This window comes from Rhinatrema bivittatum, chromosome 2, assembly GCF_901001135.1.
Source record: "Rhinatrema bivittatum chromosome 2, aRhiBiv1.1, whole genome shotgun sequence".
NCBI lineage: Eukaryota > Metazoa > Chordata > Amphibia > Gymnophiona > Rhinatrematidae > Rhinatrema > Rhinatrema bivittatum.
The window spans coordinates 47,094,512-47,115,005 of NC_042616.1; the positions used below are offsets into that span (position 1 = coordinate 47,094,512).

A 20,494-nucleotide genomic window follows, 5' to 3' on the forward strand; every position below is an offset into this window, starting at 1 on the left:
AGTCTTCATTTTGTTAAATTTATTTGATGGATAACACCTAAGGGATTACCAAATTACTAATTTATCTAGTTGTCAATTATGTATTCAGGCAGACTATATAAGAAAAACAAACCTAGGGGTGGGTGGGAGGGAGATAAACAGTTAACCCTTGGTCAAGGTTGTTCACTGGACACTGTCTGATATTGATTTTGAACAGACACCCCCGCAGATTTGCCTAACTAATTTAAGCTTTTTCCTTATCTCTCCTCAAGAGTTTGTGCTTCTGGCTGTCTCCTTCAAGTTCAAATCAGACTGGGGACTTGAATGCCCCCTGCAATACACTGAGTCTGCTGCCAAAAGCAGTCCCACCCCCACAAACACTGGCTGAGGAGGAAGTGTCTGATCACCTAGGTAGGATTTTAGAGAGTGCTGGGGAGGAGCCGGCTGTCGAGGTGCATGTGGGCATCAACGACATAGGAAAATGTGGGAGGGAGGTTCTGGAAGCCAAATTTAGGCTCTTAGGTAGAAAGCTTAAATCCAGAACCTCCAGGGTAGCATTCTCTGAAATGTTCCCTGTTCCACACGCAGGTCACCAGAGGCAGGCAGAGCTCCGGCGTCTCAATGCGTGGATGAGACGATGGTGCAAGGAAGAGGGATACAGTTTTATAAGGAACTGGGGAAACTTTTGGGGAAGGGGGAGTCTCTTCCGAAGGGATGGGCTCCACCTTAACCAGGGTGGAACCAGACTTTAAAAAGTAGATAGAGCAGCTTTTAAACTAGAATAAAGAGGAAGCCGACAGTCACTCAGCAACTCATAGTTTGGAGAGAGGTATCTTCAAAAGATACTAATGATGTATTAGAATTAGGGCATCCTGACAGTGAGGTTCCAATAATAAGAAAAGTAGTCCAAGTGCCTGTAACTAAAAACTCACCTGAGCTAAAAAATTCTAACTTATCCCTATCAATTAAAAAGCAGAATGAAAATACAAACAAAAAACAAACTTTGAAATGTTTGTAAGCTAATGCCAGAAGTTTAAGAAGTAAGATGGGAGAATTAGAATGTATAGCAGTGAATGATGACATAGACTTATTTGGCATCTCAGAGACATGGTGGAAGGAGGACAACCAATGGGACAGTGCTATACCGGGGTACAAATTATATCGCAATGACAGAGAGGAGCACCCGGGAGGCTGTGTGGCGCTTTATGTCCAGGATGGCATAGAGTCCAACAGGATAAACATCCTGCATGAGACTAAATGCACAATTGAATCTTTATGGGTAAAAATCCCTTGTGTGTCAGGGAAGACTATAGTGATAGGAGTATATTACTGTCCACCTGGTCAAGATGGTGAGACGGACAGTGAAATGCTAAGAGAAATTAGGGAAGCTAATCAAATTGGTAGTGCAGTAATAATGGGAGACTTCAATTACCCCAATATAGACTGGGTAAATGTATCATCGGGACACTCTAGAGAGATAACGTTCCTGGATGGAATAAAAGATAGCTTTATGGAGCAATTGGTCCAGAAACAGACAAGAGAGGGAGCAATTTTAGATCTAATTCTCAGTGGAGGACAGGATTTGGTGAGAGAGGTAACAGTAGTGGGGCCGCTTGGCAAAAGTGATCAAATTTGAATTAATGACTGGAAGGGGGACAGTATGCAAATGTACGGCTCTCGTATTAAACTTTCAAAAGGGAAACTTTGATAAAATGAGAAAAATTGTAAGAAAAACTGAAAGGAGCAGCTACAAAGGTAAAAAGTGTGCAGGAGGCGTGGTCATTGTTAAAAAATACCATCCTAAAGCACAGTCCAGATGTATTCCACACATTAAAAAAAGTGGAAAGAAGGCAAAATGATTACCGGCAAGGTTAAAAGGGGAGGTGAAAGAAGCTATTTTAGCCAAAAGATCTTCATTCAAAAATTGGAAGAAGGATCCAAAAGAATAAAATAGGATAATGCATAAGCGTTGGCAAGTTAAATGTAAGATATTGATAAGACAGGATAAGAGAGAATTTGAAAAGAAGTTGGCCGTAGAGGCAAAAACTCACAATAAAAACTTTTGAAAAATATATCCAAAGCAAAAAGCCTGTGAGGGAGTCAGTTGGACCGTTAGATGATCGAGGGGTTAAAGGGGCACTTAGAGAAGATAAGGCCATCACGGAAAGATTAAATGATTTCTTTGCTTCGGTGTTTACTAAAAAGAGTATGTTGGGGAGATACCCGTAATGGAGAAGGTTTTCATGGGTAACGATTCAGATGGACTGAACCAAATCACGGTTAACCTAGAAGATGTGGTAGGCCTGACTGACATACTGAAGAGTAGTAAATCACCTGGACCGGATGGTATACACCCCAGAGTTCTGAAGGAACTAAAAAACGAAATTTCAAACCTATTAGTAAAAATTTGTAACCTATCATTAAAATCATCCATTGTACCTGAAGACTGGAGGATAGCTAATGTAACCCCAATATTTAAAAAGGGCTTCAGGGGCGATCCGGAAAACTACAGACTGGTTAGCCTGATTTCAGTGCCAGTAAAAATAGTGGAAAGTGTTCTAAGCATCAAAATCACAGAACATATAGAAAGACCTGGTTTAATGGAACAAAGTCAGCAAGGCTTTACCCAAGGCAAGTCTTGCCTCACAAATCTGCTTCATGTTTTTGAAGGAGTTAACATGTGGATAAAGGAGAACCAGTAGATGTAGTGTACTTGGATTTTCAGAAGGAGTTTGATAAAGTTCCTCACGAGAGGCTTCTAGGAAAAGTAAAAAGTCATGGTATAGGTGGTGATGTCCTTTCGTGGATTGCAAACTGGCTAAAAGACAGGAAACAGAGAGTAGGATTAAATGGACAATTTTCTCAGTGGAAGAGAGTGGGCAGTGGAGTGCCTCAGGGATCTGTATTGGGACCAGTTCTTTTCAATATATTTATAAATGATCTGGAAAGAAATACGACGAGTGAGATAATCAAATTTGCAGATGATACAAAAATGTTTAGAGTAGTTAAATCATAAGCAGATTGTGATAAATTGCAAGAAGACCTTGTGAGACTGGAAAATTGGGCATCGAAATGGCAGATGAAATTTAATGTAGATAAGTGCAAGGTGATGCATATAGGGAAAAATAACCCATGCTATAGTTACACAATGTTAGGATCCATATTAGATGCTACCACCCAAGAAAGAGATCTAGGCGTCATAGTGGATAACACATTGAAATAGTCAGCTCAGTGTGCTGCGGTAGTCAAAAAAGCAAACAGAATGTTGGGAATTATTAGAAAGGGAATGGTGAATAAAAAATTGGAAAATGTCATAATGCCTCTGTATCGCTCCATGGTGAGACTGCACCTTAAATACTGTGTACAATTCTGATCACCACATCTCAAAAAAGATATAATTACGATGGAGAAGGTACAGAGAAGGGCTACCAAAATGATAAAGGGAATGGAACAGCTCCCCTATGAGGAAAGACTAAAGAGGTTAGGACTTTTCAGCTTAGAGAAGAGACGGCTGAGGGGGGATAAGATAGAGGTCTTTAAGATCATGAGAGGTCTAGAATGGGTAGATGTGAATTGGTTATTTACTCTTTCGGATAATAGAAAGACTAGGGGGCACTCCATGAAGTTAGCATGTGGCACATTTAAAACTAATCGGAGAAAGTTCTTTTTCACTCAACGCACAATTAAACTCTGGAATTTGTTGCCAGAGGATGTGGTTAGTGCAGTTAGTGTAGCTGTGTTTAAAAAAGGATTGGATAAGTCCATTACCTGTTATTAAGTTGACTTAGAAAATAGCCACTGCTATCACTAGCAATGGTAACATGGAATAGACTTAGTTTTTAGGTACTTGCCAGGTCCTTACGGCCTGGATTGGCCACTGTTGGAAACAGGATGCTGGGCTTGATGGACCCTTGGTCTGACCCAGTATGGCATGTTCTTATGTTCTTAAGAATCCATGGAAGTGAGAGAGCGTGACCCGGGCCTTTCCAGTCAGTGATTTATATACCTTTAGAGCCCGAGGAGCGTAAGCTAAATATTAACGAAACGAAGACTTCTGAACCATGACAACAAAAGCTGCAGAATCAATGCGAGGAAGGCCAGAGAACATTTTGTATGATCTACCTGAAGTTTTTTTAAACGAAGGCAGAGGGAGGATACGAGCTTTCAAGCTCTTCTTACTCTCCTTCAGGAGCCCGCGCTCTGAAACCCCTCGTCCCCTCCCCTCTCTTATCCCTCCCCACAACTCCCAGCGGGCACGCTGCTTTTTATCTGTCCCCTTCTCTGTCGCCGCTGCCCTCCCAGAAGAGCAGAGGCAGCGAGGGCAAGGACGGTAATGGCACCATGCTTTCCTGATTGCTGCTTCATACACTCCTGAGCTGCTGTTTCATGCCAGTCCCACCTGAAAACAACATCTTTTTGAGGCTGCTTTTAAATCTTAAACCCCTGCTCACAGCCTGACCATAACATTGTTGATTTTTAACCATTTTTCAATAATAAAAAATATTTTTCCCCCAAGGCTTATTTTTTTGTCCTGTATGTGCAACTTGACTAGATTGGAAGCTGCATGGAGCAGGGGCTGTGTACTAGGGATGTACATTCGTTTCATCTTGCTGATACCTCAAAATGAAAGAAAAATACAGAAATTATGTTTGCTGTTTTTTTTTTAGTTTCGTGTTAGCGCACACTAAGTCTATTTAGTGTGCACTAGCTGGATTCAGCGCACACTATATTACAAATAGGTTTAAAAGTGTCAAATGGGGGAGCAGTTCGTTAGAGCTATGATTCTGTAGTCCCATTGGCTGTCTCTTTAGTTTCTTTTTTTGTGTTGCCAAGGTTGCAAGGTGGTGTGTGTGTGTATGGGAGGGAGATGCCACCTGGCTGGTTACAAATATAAATAAAAACAAGTAATAGCATCAAGTTCCAGTCAGGATAAGCATCAATGCAAGGGCATATTTTGGATTTGCCAATCCATGTTCATTTTGGGAAAGAGGCCCTGACAGGTAGGGATATGCATACTTTGAATCACCTAATCCTGCTTCATTTTGTTTTTTAAAGTACATGGTAATGTATTAGTAAACATGTATTTTGATTCTGCCAATTATGTGGTTGTATTGTATTTTTTTTGCTAATTTAACTCTTGAGTGCAGATATATTAAGGGGGCCTCTAGTTGACTGCTGCTTTGCTTTGGGTGAATTGATGAGACAGCATAGTCCTTTGTTGTGAGAATAATGCTTTGAGATTTCAAATTAATCATCATTGTATTAATATAATTGGTGATTGATTTGATTTAGTTAGTGAAGTCTTGGAGACACTAGGCCTGCAAGGTAGGGCATTAGTGCATAGGCTCTGTAGTGTGCAATGTTAGCAGCAGTACGCTCTTACACTCACTGCTACAGTGCTTTGTCATTAATCTGACAGAGTCTCACTATCTGCTTTACCCTTAGTATGAGAGTTTAATATTCTAGGTTTCTGTTCGTCTTTCGCCTTGTGTCCTGGTATCTGCCCTCTGGCCCACTGACCTCAGTGAGCGCTCCCGTTTATATTAATATCTGGTGGTGGGTGCACACAGTCACACACTGCACAATACCAGTTCTCATAATTATACATTTAAGTGCAGCACTCCTACATACACTAGATAATGTGGCAGTGGTGCACTGGTGGTACTTGGCAGGCAGGCAGTCAGCAAGGAAAGTTAAATTTTCTTGGTATATGATTTTCTGTCATTGATTATTGGAAGGAGTATCACTCTATCTTTGCTAGCTAAGATGTATTATTGCCCTCCGTCATGTGGCCTGGTGAGAGAGAGAGAGAGAGAAATGGGAGAGGGATGACTGCAGAGAAAAAGACTGGTGAGAGAGTGAGACACTGGTGAAAGGGGTGATTGGTGAAAAAGAGAGAGTCTGAAGTGAGGTGATTAGTGAGAGAGAGAGAGAGAGAGAGAGAGAGACTGAAGTGGGGATGACTGCTAAGAGGGAGGGACTGGTGTTGGGAGGTGACTGGTGAGAGTAAGAGAGAGAGACTGGTTGTGGGGTGACTGCTGAGAGAGAGAAATTGGTTGGAGGTGGGGGTTACTGGTGAGAGAGAGACTGGTTGAGGGATGATTGGTGAGAAAGAGAATAGTCTGGGGTGACTGGTGAGATAGAGAGAGGCTGGGCTGGAGGTGACTAGTGAGAGAGAGAGACTGGTATGGATGGGGATTGGTGAGAGAGAGAGAAAAACTTATTTATTTTATTTAAAATCTTTTCTATACCGTCGTTAAGCTAGTTGCCATCATAACGGTTCACAATAAGGCACATAATTTCAAACTTAAATGTGTTGAGTTATATTAACTAAACAGGTGCCATCAAATACTGTAACATAGTTTCATATTAAATATTATTTCGTGGTTGTGATAAGTCATTGGGGATGACTGATGAGACAGAGATAGAGACTGGAGTGGTGGGTGACTGGTAAGAGAGAGAAACTGGTGTAGGGGGCTGACTGTTAAGAGAGTGAGAGATTGGTGAGTGGGGTGAAAGGTAAGAGTGACTGGTTGGGGGTGACTGGCAAAAGACAGAGAGACTAGTGTGAAAGGGGACTTGTGAAAGAGAGAGATTGGGGATGACTGGTGAGACAGAAAGACTGGGAGTGGTGGGTGACTGGTGAGAAAGAACGACTGGTATGGGGTGACTGGTGAGAAAGCAAGGGACACTGGTGAGAGTGAGAGACTGGTTGGGGTGACTGGTGAATGAAAGTGAGAAACTGGTTGGGGTGGGGTTACTGATGAGAGAGAGACTGGTGGGTGATTGGTGAGTGAGAGAGAGAATGGAGTGGACTGTTGACAGAATGAGAGACAGGTGTGTGGGGTGACAGATGAGAGACTGATATGGAGGGGGACGGGTGAAAGAGAGACAGGTTGGAGTGACTGATGAGAGAGGTGTGGGGGATGATTTACTGTTGGTAAGAAGGAGAGATTGGTGTGGGGGAATGACTGGGGAAAGATAGATTGATGTGAGGGGGGACTGACAGCACTGGTGAGAAAGAGAGAGGTCTGGGGGATGGTTGACTGGTGGTAAGAAGGAGAGACTGGTCTGGGGCATGACTGGTGTGAGAGAGAGAGGGACTGGGTTGGTGGGGTGACTATTACAATTTAGTCAGTTTAGAAGAGGCTGAAGCCAGGCAGGTAGTGCTTCACTGCTTCTTTCAGGAAGCAATATCCACGATCATAGTGTGCACTGATCACGAAATTAGGAGAAAAAAAATCCCAAAGAATCATTTTAAAAGTAAAATCGTGCAAAAAACGACACAGGATGAAGAGAACACGAAAACCCCCACTGCACACCCCTGATTTATACAGTGCTGTGTACATCTAGTAGCGCCATGAAATGATTAGCAGTAGCGGCTGATGGCGAACTTTGTAAAAACGCCAGGGCCGAGCCCGGTGGAATTCCCTCTGCTGGGATCGTCTGAAGGGGAAGGGGCCCCCGGGGGTTTCTCTCAGTGGGTCTAGGTGTGACCATGATGATATAAACGGATGGCTTATTTTATTCCAAAAGACAGAAAAAGAAAGGGTGAAAGCACAGGAAATACAATATATGGAGGTGGGGAGGGGGACAGGGAAAGGAAGAGACCTGGGAATAAGACCATTTGAGAGGCAGGATGAGTGAAGAAGATACAGGCGCGTTGATGTGGTGCAGAACGCAGTCGCTTTCTAGTTCCAGATTTCAAGGCAATAGGACAAAAGCTTCCTTCCAGCTCAAGAGACAGCAAAAGGGCACGACGGGGTCAGTTCTGAACGGACAGCAAAGGGCACGGGGTCAATTCTGAAGGGCCGCTGGGGCGCAGGTGTCTGCGGTGCGGACGAGAAAGGAGTAGCAGCACCAGCCTGACCTCCTTTAGTTTTAAGACGGTCGCCGCTATTAAGCATTAGGAAGGTGGGCTTGGAGGGGGGAAATATCCGCTTCTTATCTCTGGGATAAGCAGCCTGGGACCCTCCTGCCCGGGCGGGCATCCTGTGACCTGCATTGGAAACAGGATGCTGGGCTGGAAGGACCTTAAGGCAGATCTGGGGGTCTGACTGATATTCTCCTGCTAGCAGTCCTCGCAGGGTGCAGGGTGCGTGTCTCTCCCCCCACCCCACCGCACCCACCTTAATATCCGGAGCTGTGGCGCGCGCGAGTCCCGTCTGCCTCTCAGCGCGCGCGGCTCGCGTCCATCCCTGCGGCTGCCTCCGGCTCCTGCCCGTCTGAGCTCCCTGCCTGGTTTTTATGGCGCCCTCTCTCGACGCCTCCCTGCGGATTGGCCAGCGGTGGAAGCAGCGAGAGGGGCAGGGACAGACGATTGCAGCACTGGACCCGGCGGGAAAGCTTCACTTGCAAGGTGGCTTTTTGTTTTTCTTTTTTTTTGACTTGCATCCTATCTTTGTCATCTGACGCCTGTTAGCCAAATGCATTAAACATTAACACCATTATATTTAAGTGATAACCTCTTGTTACGGGCAGGTATCCGAGCAGGAGGGAAAAAAAATCCTCAAACACGCTGAGGCAGCCCTCTAGTAGGTCATATGGGACCTGCAGCAAAGTGGGAGCTTCGCAGGCTGTCCTATTTAATTGCACCGACATAACCTATTGCCAAGAAATTGTTGTACACGTGGAGGGAGTTTAACTGGATATTAACCTAAATGTATTTTACGGATCCCTGCTTTGGGGGGGAGGGTTTACACTCATTTCGCCCGTTTCTGCAGCTCTGGAGCCGTGTACCTGCATAAACCGCGGATCGGCGAAGGATGCGCCCTGTTCTACCGCTCTGCTGCGAGAATCATCGCGCACTCTGTCCGGCCTCTCGGGAACTGAAAGGACTGCTTGCCCGTCCAGCCGTGCGCCGCTCTGCCTTTCTGCAGCTGGGATTACGTTATCACCTCCCGGAGAGAGAGTGCGCGATGATTCTCGCAGCAGAGCGGTAGAACAGGGCGCATCCTTCGCCGATCCGCGGTTTATGCAGGCACACGGCTGCAGAAACGGGCGAAATGAGTGTAAACCCGCCCCCCCCCCCCCCCCCAAGCAGGGATCCATAAAATACATTTACTTTAATATCCAGCTGCGGGCAAAGCCCCGCTGCTGAATATGTCCAGTTAACTCAAAGTTATCCGGATAACTAAAGGGCATGACCAGACTTTCCCGGATAACCTAATGTCGATATTCAGCGTTATCCGGTTATCTGGCTAAGTTATCCGGTTAGATTAGCCCTGCCTGAGACGCCCTCGGAATGCTTCTGATTTATCCGGGTAAGTTTTTTTTTTTTTTATCTGACTAAAAACTCACCCCAATAAGTCAGTGGAGTCTGCACAGTAGAAAAATAAAATCCTGCAGTTTGTCTGGCGAAATTCCGAACTTAGCCAGACCAACCATTTGGATGTGCACATCGAAGAGTTCTGCACCAAGGTTTCTACTCCTGGCACCTGGTCTGTGGGTTCAAACGGTGGTTGAGTAGTTGGTGCAGGAGGAATGTAGGTCTCCCACTGGGCAGGGAAACAGCAAAAACAAACCTTTGACTCTTGACTGTCCCCTCCCTTCCCAAATAAAATTCTGGTCCTCCATCTTCAAACCTTCCTCGCCAGGCTCATGATCTCGAACCCACACCCTGGGGTTCAGTAAAGTGCAGTCCACGTCAGCCGTGAAATGCATGTAACCCCTGGATGGGAAAACCCAGATACTGGAATCAGAGGCTCACATCTCATATTTTGGACCCTAGCTGCACAATTGCACTCTGAGAGTCCAGGATCCCCTGTGGGGTGGGGGAAGCTTAGCTGCAAGCTGCCTTTTTTACGGTGGTTCCCTCCCCAAATCACCCGTTTAGTCCTCTGAAAACAGCACTGATGATCTCTTAGCAGCAATAATCATGCCGGAAACTGTATGGGGGTCCGACTCACTTTCACTGATAAGTGGTGAAAATGAACTGATGGCTCTTTACAGCTCAAATTGAAAAATAAAAATCGCCATTGATTGTCACAAAATGAGATTTAATAAATTTGTGACCCTTTTTTAAATTAATTATCCATGAGTTTTTCCAATCCATTTGTTACCTATTGCTTGGGCTGTAATGTTTCTGTTTTGCCTACATGACAGATGCCTGCTCCTGAATGGTTTCATTATATTTTTTTCAGACCCTAATGCTTGTTACTACTGTAAGTCTAGGGTGATGATTACCTTCTCTTTGTCATTCTAATGTTTCTTATGTTATATATGATGGAGGAATTTCTATTGCACTTGATTACTACTCTTGTTTTCTATATGTTCTTGGTGTACAAGGCATGCCGGAGTTTGTTTGCTATCAGTATTTCAATTAAAAAAAAGTTTGCACAAATAAATTTGTGATCCTTTTTTCTTGTTCCGCAAAAGTCTTCCCATTATTTACTACAGTCCCTCACCTTTCCTCACTTTGCAGTTTAATGTCCAAATCCTTCCCATGGGAATGGGAAGAAAATGTATCCCAGTTTACTTCCAGCATGAAAGAGAGTCCCAGTTCTCTTACTTCTCCTGTAGTCTTCTCTGTTCCTCATGTCTCACTCCATAGTACTAGTGGGTACCAGAATTCTCCCTGACTCTCTCCTGCATCCATGGCATCAGATCTCAAACCCTGCTCTTCAGATTCCTCCTCTCTTAACCAATGACACCTCTTCCTCTTGGGTCCTTTTTAGGGGAAAAAAAAAAACCGCTGCCTTCTCCAGATACTCCAAAACTCTGAGTCCCCGGGCCCTTGGGTGCTCAGAAATGCAAAATGTAAAAGTTCACAAAAAAAAAAAAAAAATTAAAAAAGGGGAAACCAAAAAACATGGAAGGAAAGGGTGGGAAAAACTTCCTCCTCACTTAATCAAAAGGTTTCCGATGTCTGTATTCAGAGAGACCCCAGAGTCCCAATCCAGGGAAAAAATAATAAACTTGGAACAGCATTGGACGTCCAGCGCAGGAAATCCAGCTGAAACATCCAGGCTCTGAGCTGGCGGCAGGAGTTTATAAACACTCGGAATGCACCACCTCCTTCTCTCACATGGGGGAGCCCCTGCCTCAGCCTCTACTTTCTAAACTTCTGTACCTCCCAAGATTTTCGGTTTAACCTTTCTAGCGAGGAATGCTCTGGTTCCTTGCATATAAGAAATGAGTTACAGGCTCTTACAGCAGAGAGAACAGCAGCACACAGCTGAGTGATAAATCCGATATTCCTTAGCAGCAAACAGAGTTCCATAGGCTCTAGGTAAACAAAACATCCAGTCTGGCTCTCCTGATAACCAGTGCCAAAGACACCAGCAAGGAAATCCAGCAAAAACCTGACAAGATGTTTAAAGGGCAGTTTTCAGAGGCCGTTTACCCACCATATAAGTGGCTATTTACCTGGGTTATAAGGGTTTTTGGATAACTGCCCATCCTCCGTGTGCACTGTCCTGCAACGCGCTCACTTGTGCCCCGCATCTTCATGGGGGGCGATCCCGGAGCGGAATTTGGCAGGGGAGAGGCAACAACGCACGTGGTTGTTTGAATTTCAAAACTGCATGCGTTATTTTGGCTGGGGGGGTGGGAAAAAAAAAGCATCTACAGAAAAAGGAGGCATGAATCCCGTGCGGGTGCCTTTTCCCTTTGGCAGTTTTTACAGTGAACGTATACGCGGACTTTTCCTCGGCAAAACCTGCAGTTAAAAACGTTCCCGTGGGACCTGCCACCGAAGCAATTTCCAAAACACTCACCCAGACAGTTTTAGCTGTCTGAAAGTTTCCCGCCCTTTCCCCCCAGTAAATGTACACGTGGGGGATGTACAATGCACCTATTTTCACGCACGGGTAAAGCAGGCGGGGTTAGGTAGGAGGAAACGATAGCGCGTGTAGTTTTCTATTTTCAAAATGACGTGCATTGGGGGTTTTTTTTGCTGGGAAACAGGTACCCGCAGAAAATTCAGGCCCAGATCTGTGCGGGCACTTTTTCACCAGGCAATTTTTCAAAAGGAAATAGTGTCCTCAGACTTTCTCTTTCAGAGCTGGTGCAAAGTCCCTGGATAAAAGGACCCCCCGTGGACTTTGCAGCGGGCCCGCAGGCGTTTGAAAAAGCCCCCCCGTGAAACGAATCCTGCTTGCCACAAAGCTAGAAAACATCCTGAGCATTACGTTTGGCTACTAAGAAACTGCTAGATATGCCACTGGTAAAGGATATCCAGTTTCAGGATACTCAGCACCGGGCCCTATCTATTGGGGATGCTGCGCTCTGGAACAGTTTGCCTGATGGCCCTCGAGAGTTGCAAAGATTTTAAAGTGTTTCGTAAGACTGTGAAAGCAGCTTTGTTTAAAGAGGCATTTTTTTAAATTGTTATTTTAACATTTTAAGGTTTGTTTAATGACTTTTGTAATCCACTTAGCATGACAGTTATTGGCAGAATAGAAGTGTTTATCGATAAATAATGCCTAAGGGGAGAATTTTGAAAAGGATTTGCACTTGTAAATGTAACTACTATTATAGCAATTTTCAAAAGCCATTTACTCACATAAAGTGCACTTACGTGGGTAAACCCTAAGGACAATTCCGTGGCATATATTGTAGCAATTTTCAGAAGCCCACTTACACAGGTAAAGTGCATTTACACATGTAATACCCATTGTTAAGCATGTAAATGCGTTTGAAAATCAGGCCCTTAGAGTGCACCTGACAATGGATTTCTAAATAGTCTGCAACAACCATCATGCATCATGAGTGACACTTAAAAATATTTTAATTCAATTATTTCAAGCACTTACCAACATTAAAAATGCCTTAAATTGCATTATTTTATATTTATTGCAGTTTATAAATACACAACAATATCATGCAAAAAGTAAACAAAGAACACTTAACAGAAAATCAGATCCAATCAAGTAATAAATATCAATGTATTCTATTAAGAATCCTCTTTCCAAAAACACAGAGAATATCATAAATACAATAAAACAGCAATAATCATGATAATCGTAAGAACATAAGATTAGCAATGGGTGCAGAACAGAACTAGAACAACTCAACATGCAAAAAATATATTCAAATTCTGGCGTCACCTTACTGTTAGCAAAACAACTGCCAAACACTTTGTAAAGTAACACAAATCCCTGGGGAAAAAAATCCAACGCCTAGAACCTTGCCATACCATAGCATAACTGTACTAATTCTCAGAATTCAAACAACAGCAACCGTATCTATGAAAAGGCAGCAATGCAAATATTACACCAGGCCCTAGAACACTAATACACCTCCTGCTGGCACTAGAACACCCGGACTGCTACAAATCCCTAAAGAGAAACTGCTTGCTAACAGAAATAACGCACCTCAGTCACATAAGCAGAATACAGATCGACCCTTGGAAACAGAAACATGCAGACAAAAACTGAAATGGAAAAGGCTGAGAAAATCAGATTCTATTAACAGTGGAATACTGAAAAAAAAAGCAAAAATAATAATACACATTCCCAAAGATGTCATATTCCCAGTCTCTGTCAGTCATGGGCTGCGCATACCGTTTGAAGCTGAAGCAAGCATGACGCATGGCCTGAACAAGAGTAGGCTGCAATTGCAGGGCCCCACAGTTATCAAGAGCTGGAGCAAGGCCAGAGCACCCACCCGAGAAGGAGAAAGAGCCCTGTCCGTGGGTCCAGACTAAAGAAGGAAGCTGCTTCTCCTATTATTTGTGCTGGGGGGGGGGGGGAGGAATGAGTGAGAGAGGCTGTGTGTGTGTGTGTGAGGGAGAGGGAGTATGCGAGCACTGTGTGAAGGAAGGAGCATGAGAGAGGAAGCATATATGTGTGTGTGAGGGGAGTGTATGTGTGTGATGCAAGAGAGTGTATGTGAGCATGTGTGTGAGAGAGGGAGTATATATGTGTGCATGTGAGGGGGGAGCATGGGTGTTCGAAGGAGAGCGAGGTAGTGTGTGACATTTTTTGACTTTTGACATATTTATTCTTTTAATTAGTTTGTTTGTTTTTTTTTTAATTTTTTATTTTCAAATGTCACATAATTACATGGAATTCTTCTAATTAGAATATGGTTCATAATCCTTCATATTATTTTATAACATTACAGACAGCAGAAGCATACTTTATCTTACTAAGGATATGTACCTAAATATAGGAATTATAGGGGCAAAAGAATTCTAAGCGAAAGCAGTAAGCAATACAACATAAGTATAAGGAGAGCTTGCCTATTACTATTCAGTCGATCCCTCTCCGGGAGTACTTTGAGAGTGGCCCAACAGAAATTCCTTTAATTGGTCTGGCTCGAAAAATACATAGTTATTTTATTATTTAGGTACCTAACACAGCATTTGCTTGGATATATAAAAATGTATCGGGCTCCTAAACTAAGAACCCTTTCTCTCATTGCTAGAAACTCTTTCCTACGTTGCTGTGTTATCTTAACCACGTCAGGGAATATCCAAACTTGAGCACCATAAAAAGAGGCTAATCTATTCCTTAAGAACAATTTCTAAACTTAATTCCGGTCAGATATAAATGCAAATGTTACTAGCATTGATTTCCTCTCTTTAATTTCTGTATCTACTGACAACTCTAACAATTCGGAAATATCCATAGATGGATTATGCCTCTCTTCACCCTCAGGTCCCGATTGGGGTAAATAATATGCCTTAGTGCACACTGGTAGCGCTGGCTCAGGAATTTTCAAGATCTCTTTCATATATATTTTGAACAGTTCGGCCTGTGATATCATTCTGACGACAGGAAAATTTATTATCCTTAAGTTCAATACTCTTTTGATTATTTTCAACTCTTTCCAATCTTTTTCCAACTACTGTATCAGACTTTACAAAATTTTCTTGCAATGCCTCCATTTTGGTAATTCTTTCTTCATGGTTTTCAATCTTAAGATTAAAGGTTCCATTTGAGTTGTTGTTAATCATCGTCTGATTTTTAGCTTCCATTGTCGTTTGAGCTATTAATTTCAAAGACTTTTCAATAGCTTTCAATGCAGACCAGACATTTCCCAAAGTTATTTCCTCGGGTTGCTCCAAATTGATACTCACAAGTCATTGGTTCTGACCGGGCTTCTCTCACCTCCCTTGAGGTTGCCAAATGCTGCGTATTGTCTATAGTTGAAGGTAAGGCCTGTACCTGGCTTCCTCCTCCTGCGGAGCCTAGTTCTCGCACTGACTGACTTACTCCGCTCCACGGGGTGCTTCCTCCTTCCACCCCTATCCCGGGAATCACCCGAGTTTCCTCCAGCAGCTCCCATTGTAATCCGCTCTGGGTATCCGATGTAACCGGAGACTCTTCAGTCAGCGCTGGATGCATCGGCCTGATCGGCTCACCTGGGCTCAGTGTGACGTCCAGGGCCAAGGGGGACGGCGTTCGCTCCTCCGTCGTCGTCCCCAGCGCCCAGCCCTTCTGGCTTTCCGGCAGCTCCTGCGAGGAAACCCTCAATGCGTCGCTGGAAAGGGTCAATCACGGGTGAGCTTGATATTGCTCCCCGAATTTTCCCCTTTCTTTTAGTGTGCGGCATTGTGTTATAAGAATAGCTTAATAGGAAAGGACGCCACGAGCTTGCCTCCACCACGTCCTATCTGGCTGCCGTCTTGCCCCTGCACCTCCTCATTAGTTTGTTGAATGATGTTTTATATCTCTGGATTTTATTGCTTGATTTTTGTAAGGGGTGATATTTCTGTTTTTCCCATTGTTGCACTGCATAATACAGTTAGGCTTGTTGCAATTTCCAGTTCATTTTTTGTCGACAAGTTTCTGTTTATACTTTTTTGGTCTCTCTATTTTGTGTTTGGTATGGGTCTTTCTGTGGTATGCATGTGTGGTAGAGATGTGAATCGTGTCCTCGATCGTCTTAACGATCGATTTGGCTGGGAGGGGGAGGGAATCGTGTTGTTGCCGTTTGGGTGTTTAAAGTATCGTGAAAATCGTGAGCCGGCACACTAAAACCCCCTAAAACCCACCCCCGACCCTTTAAATTAAATCCCCCACCCTCCCGAACCCCCCCCAAATGCCTTAAATTACCTGTGGGTCCAGCGGCGGTCCGGAATGGCAGCGGTCCGGAACGGCCTCCTGCAATTGAATCGTGTTGTCTTCAGCTGGCGCCATTTTGAAAAATGGCGGCGCAAAATGGCGGCGGCCATAGACCAACACGATCCGACTGAGGGAGGTCGTTCCGGACCCCCGCTGGACTTTTGGCAAGTCTTGTGGGGGTCAGAAGGCCCCCCCAAGCTGGCCAAAAGTCCCTGGGGGTCCAGCGGGGGTCCGGAAAACGATCTCCTGCCGCGAATCGTTTCCGTACGGAAAATGGCGCCGGCAGGAGATCGACTGCAGGAGGTCGTTCAGGCGGCGGTCCGGAACCCCCGCTGAACGACCTCCTGCAGTCGATCTCCTGCCGGCGCCATTTTCCGTACGGAAAACGATTCGCGGCAGGAGATCGTTTTCCGGACCCCCGCTGGACCCCCAGGGACTTTTGGCCAGCTTGGGGGGGCCTCCTGACCCCCACAAGACTTGCCAAAAGTCCAGCGGGGGTCCGGAACGACCTCCCTCAGTCGGATCGTGTTGGTCTATGGCCGCCGCCATTTTGCGCCGCCATTTTTCAAAATGGCGCCAGCTGAAGACAACACGATTCAATTGCAGGAGGCCGTTCCGGACCGCTGCCATTCCGGACCGCCGCTGGACCCACAGGTAATTTAAGGCATTTGGGGGGGGTTCGGGAGGGTGGGGGATTTAATTTAAAGGGTCGGGGGTGGGTTTTAGTGTGCCAGTTTTCCTGCCCTCCCCCTTCCCCCGATTTACGATTTTTTGACGATAAATCGGGGGAATTGGTATTGTATCGTGGCCCTAACGATTTTTGACGATTTAAAATATATCGGACGATATTTTAAATCGTCAAAAAACGATTCACATCCCTAATGTGTGGGGCACTCTGCTATCACAGGGGTAGCTAACCGGCATCTCGTGAGCTGCATGCATTGGCTGTGGTGTCAGTGAGTCTCTTGGAGTGTGTGGGTGCTGAGAAGGTATGGGAAAGGTATGCGGCAATACCGGGGTTGGAGGAGGCACTCACTAACAGGTAGATTTTAAAAGTATTGCGCAAAAACGGCCTCATACACTCGCATGTGGGCCATGCACGAGGAACGCAAATTTTAAGAAGCTGGGAAGTACGCGCATGAATACCTGTGCGCGCGTCAAGAATAAGGAAGCAGAAAAGGGGCGGGGCACGGGTGTTCCGGGCGGAGCCAAGACTTACGCACATAAACCATGACTTTTGCAAGGCTGATCAAAGTAACGCGCGCCATGTTACCTGCATAAATTTGCTACTGGTCCTAACTGGGTCAGAGGGATCCTGAACACTGGGGGAGGGGGGAGGGGAGAGAGAGAGAGAGAGACTCTGTTAGAGAGGCAATCTGACACTCTGTATATCTCCCAATGTAAAAGGGGAACTTTCAACTCAGGGTGGGTTTTGACGAGGGGGGACGGTGTCACATTGGTCTGCCTAAGGTGCAAGGATCTGTAGATCCTTGTAACACTTCCCCCTCCACAACCCACCCTGAGCTGAACGTACCCTCCTTACAGTGGGAAATATATAGAGTGTCAGATTCTCTCTTTCTCTCTCTCTCTCTCTCATCACCCACTTCTCCAAGGGAAAATGCTGGCGAACAAGGGAAAGTGCTGGTGAAAAGGTGGGAGGGCAGATCTGAAGGTTCCTGGGAGCGTGGGAGGGTTGCCGGCTTCCTAGAAACATTATCACTGACACTCTCTATCTGACACTCCCCTGGGAACTCTGACCCCTGCTTTCCCCCCTTCAGCAGCATCCAAATCAAGAAAAGAGCCAGACTCCAAGGGGCCCTCTTTGTCCCTCTTGATGATTTTATCTGTACCCTGCCTTAAAGGATAGTTGGGGGGGGGGGGGAGCGCTATCTCATCCCTTGCCTCAGGCAGCAGATTGCCTTGAGCCGCCCCTGCTCGGGGATATTCAGCAGTAGCTTTATCCTGCTGAATAGAGATCTGCATTCATTTTAAACAACTTGTCTAATTTCGTCATGGTTCGGGAGCGCTCAAAAACAAAAGAAAACTTTCCGACATTTCGGAAAAATTCGTATTTCGTGTTAGTGCACGCTATGGTTAGTGCGCACTCACACGAAATTCGAGAACCACGAAAAAGAAAAACCAGAACCGCGGAAAAAAACGAAATTACCTGCGGGGGGACCTGAACCGAACCATGAAACGAAAAACAAAAAAAAAACCAAAACACATCTCTTAATCCCTGGTGACTTATCCATTTCAATGGGATTTTATCAGCTCCAGCTGCCTTTCCGTGAGTGCATTAATTATCTCCTCCAGAGTAGTTCAAATCTTTTTAGTTACTTATTAATTGATTTGTATTCTGCTTTTCAGGCACTTCAAAGCGGATAACATTCAGATACTATAGACATTTCCCTGTCCCTGGAGGGCTCACAATCTAAGGCCTGGACTCACTAAGCCGCTATATTTTATGGCGGGAGAGGCCCAGTATTGCAGGGAGGTGGCCCCGTGATAATTTTCCCCTCCCCAACAAAATATCACAGTAGTATCGCCTCGTTCTTTTGACTCATGGGAAAAAGCCCGTGAGACGAAAGAACGTGGCTGAAGCCTTTTCAAAGCACGACGGCGGCCCCCAATGCACGGGACTGTCAACGCCTTAAAGAGCCCTGTGTCCCAACATGAAATAAAAAAGTCTCCTGGGGTCTTATTAGACACCCCCTCCCCCCTGTCCACCCTGGGTTGCCATTAGAAAAAAAAAAAAAGTAAAATAATAGATTAAAGGTGCTGCATAATGATGAACTCCCCCCCCCCCCCCCGGCCAAGCCCCTCCTTATGCACTCAACCCCCCCCCCCAAAGAGTGAGCCCCACCCTCCAGCCCTCCTTTCCATATAAATAATAGGCTGGTAGTGGCCCCTCCTTTATTCCCCCGCCCCTGCACACCCCAACTCTTAAAAAGTGCCAAACTGTCAGCATTAGGGCGAAGCCCGCGCTTGCTCTGTGCCCACGTGCTTTTCAATATGTTTTCAGAGGGTACGCATGCGCAAACATTCCCTTCAAACTTCCCCGGGCGGGGAGGGGAGGAAGTGCATCTGCTTATTCCTGCAGATAGATTACTCTTAGAAAAGATCTGAAAATGCCATCTACATATGAACCTTTCCTCTCCCCTTCCCTCACCTAAACACGCCTCCTCCCAATGCGTACAAAAGGAAGAACAACGCCCACACTTGGTGGGAGGGCAACTTCCTTGCAGCTATCTAAAACGGGTAAAACACGGCTCAACTGTGTTATAAGGCTTTGCAAGTTGCCCCTCTAAACTCAGGAGGGTTGGGGGCGATTCAGTTCGGCCATGAGGGCTGTGCGCTGACAATACCGATCGGTGCCTGCCAACTCTGCAAAAAATGATGCACACTGGCAGCTTTTTGCTGTTAACAATGCACTGTTCAGATCACCACGCAAGAAAGATGTAATACCCGGGTGCCCCCCTCGTCCTTCCCAGGCTGGAAGCGGGTGGAGGAGGGCACGGGCCATCTCAGAAAAGGATCAGGGCCCGGACTCTGAGACCCGCGCACACGGGCAAAACCTTCGCCTGCGTGCTCGGACCTCTCGTTTCAACAGTGATGTTGCAATCGCAGGTACACGAGGTACATTAGGGCCAGAAATAACGCCATTTCAGCATCTCTCTCTCTCTCCTTATCCTGTTTCCACACATTTGATGTCAGACGGAGAGCGACAGCCGCGGATCGGCTGGATTTTATCACCGCCCGTGCTCTGTCAGCAGTTTTCCTCATGGTTAGCATTTCAAAATCTCCTGGCCCTGGCACACTCTGACCCACCACCTTCACAGCTGTTGGCTTTTTTTTTTTTTTTCTAGCAACAGCTTGAGACCATCAGGCTCCCGTGTTATAACCTTGCGTCTTTAACCTAAGACCCCCGAAGCTTCAACATGTTTTAACTCTGTTTTAAAAGTTTATCGTCCAACTCCAAGTCTCGTTCCTTATGGTCCTCTTCACAGCCTCTTGTGCATGCACCTTCGGCTGGGTGCAGCGGCTGGACAGATGTTGGGGAATACCCCGTCGGACGTTCTTAAAGCTGAAAGGTCTGGAGGAAGCTCATCTTTTCAAACAGGCTTTTATTTATTTATTTATTTAAAGTCTCTTTTATACCGATATCCGTTCGCACATCGCATCGGTTCACAAAAAACAAAAACTTTTGGGCGGAGCCCTTACATATAACAGCAGAAAACGGTTAACTTTTGGGCCGAGCCCTTACATATGACCAATAGAGTACATTAAACAGGGGAGGGTAAACTAGATATATAAATATAAGTATAAATATAAACATACCAACTAGGCTGTCAGATAATTTCTGGGAGTATGGTACTCTATATATTATCGCTTTTCGCTATTCAGATTCAGGCTAGTGTTGCTAAGGAAAGTATTTCTGTCTAGGTTTTTGTTGTCAGGTCTTTACATTGCACATTGTGTATGATTTTGTTGGTTTTTTAATG

General features: G+C 45.2%; 1 protein-coding gene across 1 annotated transcript in view; it reads right to left on the reverse strand.

The window, feature by feature from the left end:
• LOC115083904 (amiloride-sensitive amine oxidase [copper-containing]-like) overlaps positions 1-8,254 on the reverse strand; it is a 41,473-nt gene extending 33,219 nt beyond the window's left edge. Inside the window, exon 1 of the mRNA XM_029587980.1 lies at positions 8,109-8,254. The gene's annotated coding sequence lies outside the window, so the exon portion shown is untranslated. The remainder of the gene's footprint in view (positions 1-8,108) is intronic.
• Between the last annotated feature and the right edge of the window lie 12,240 nt (positions 8,255-20,494).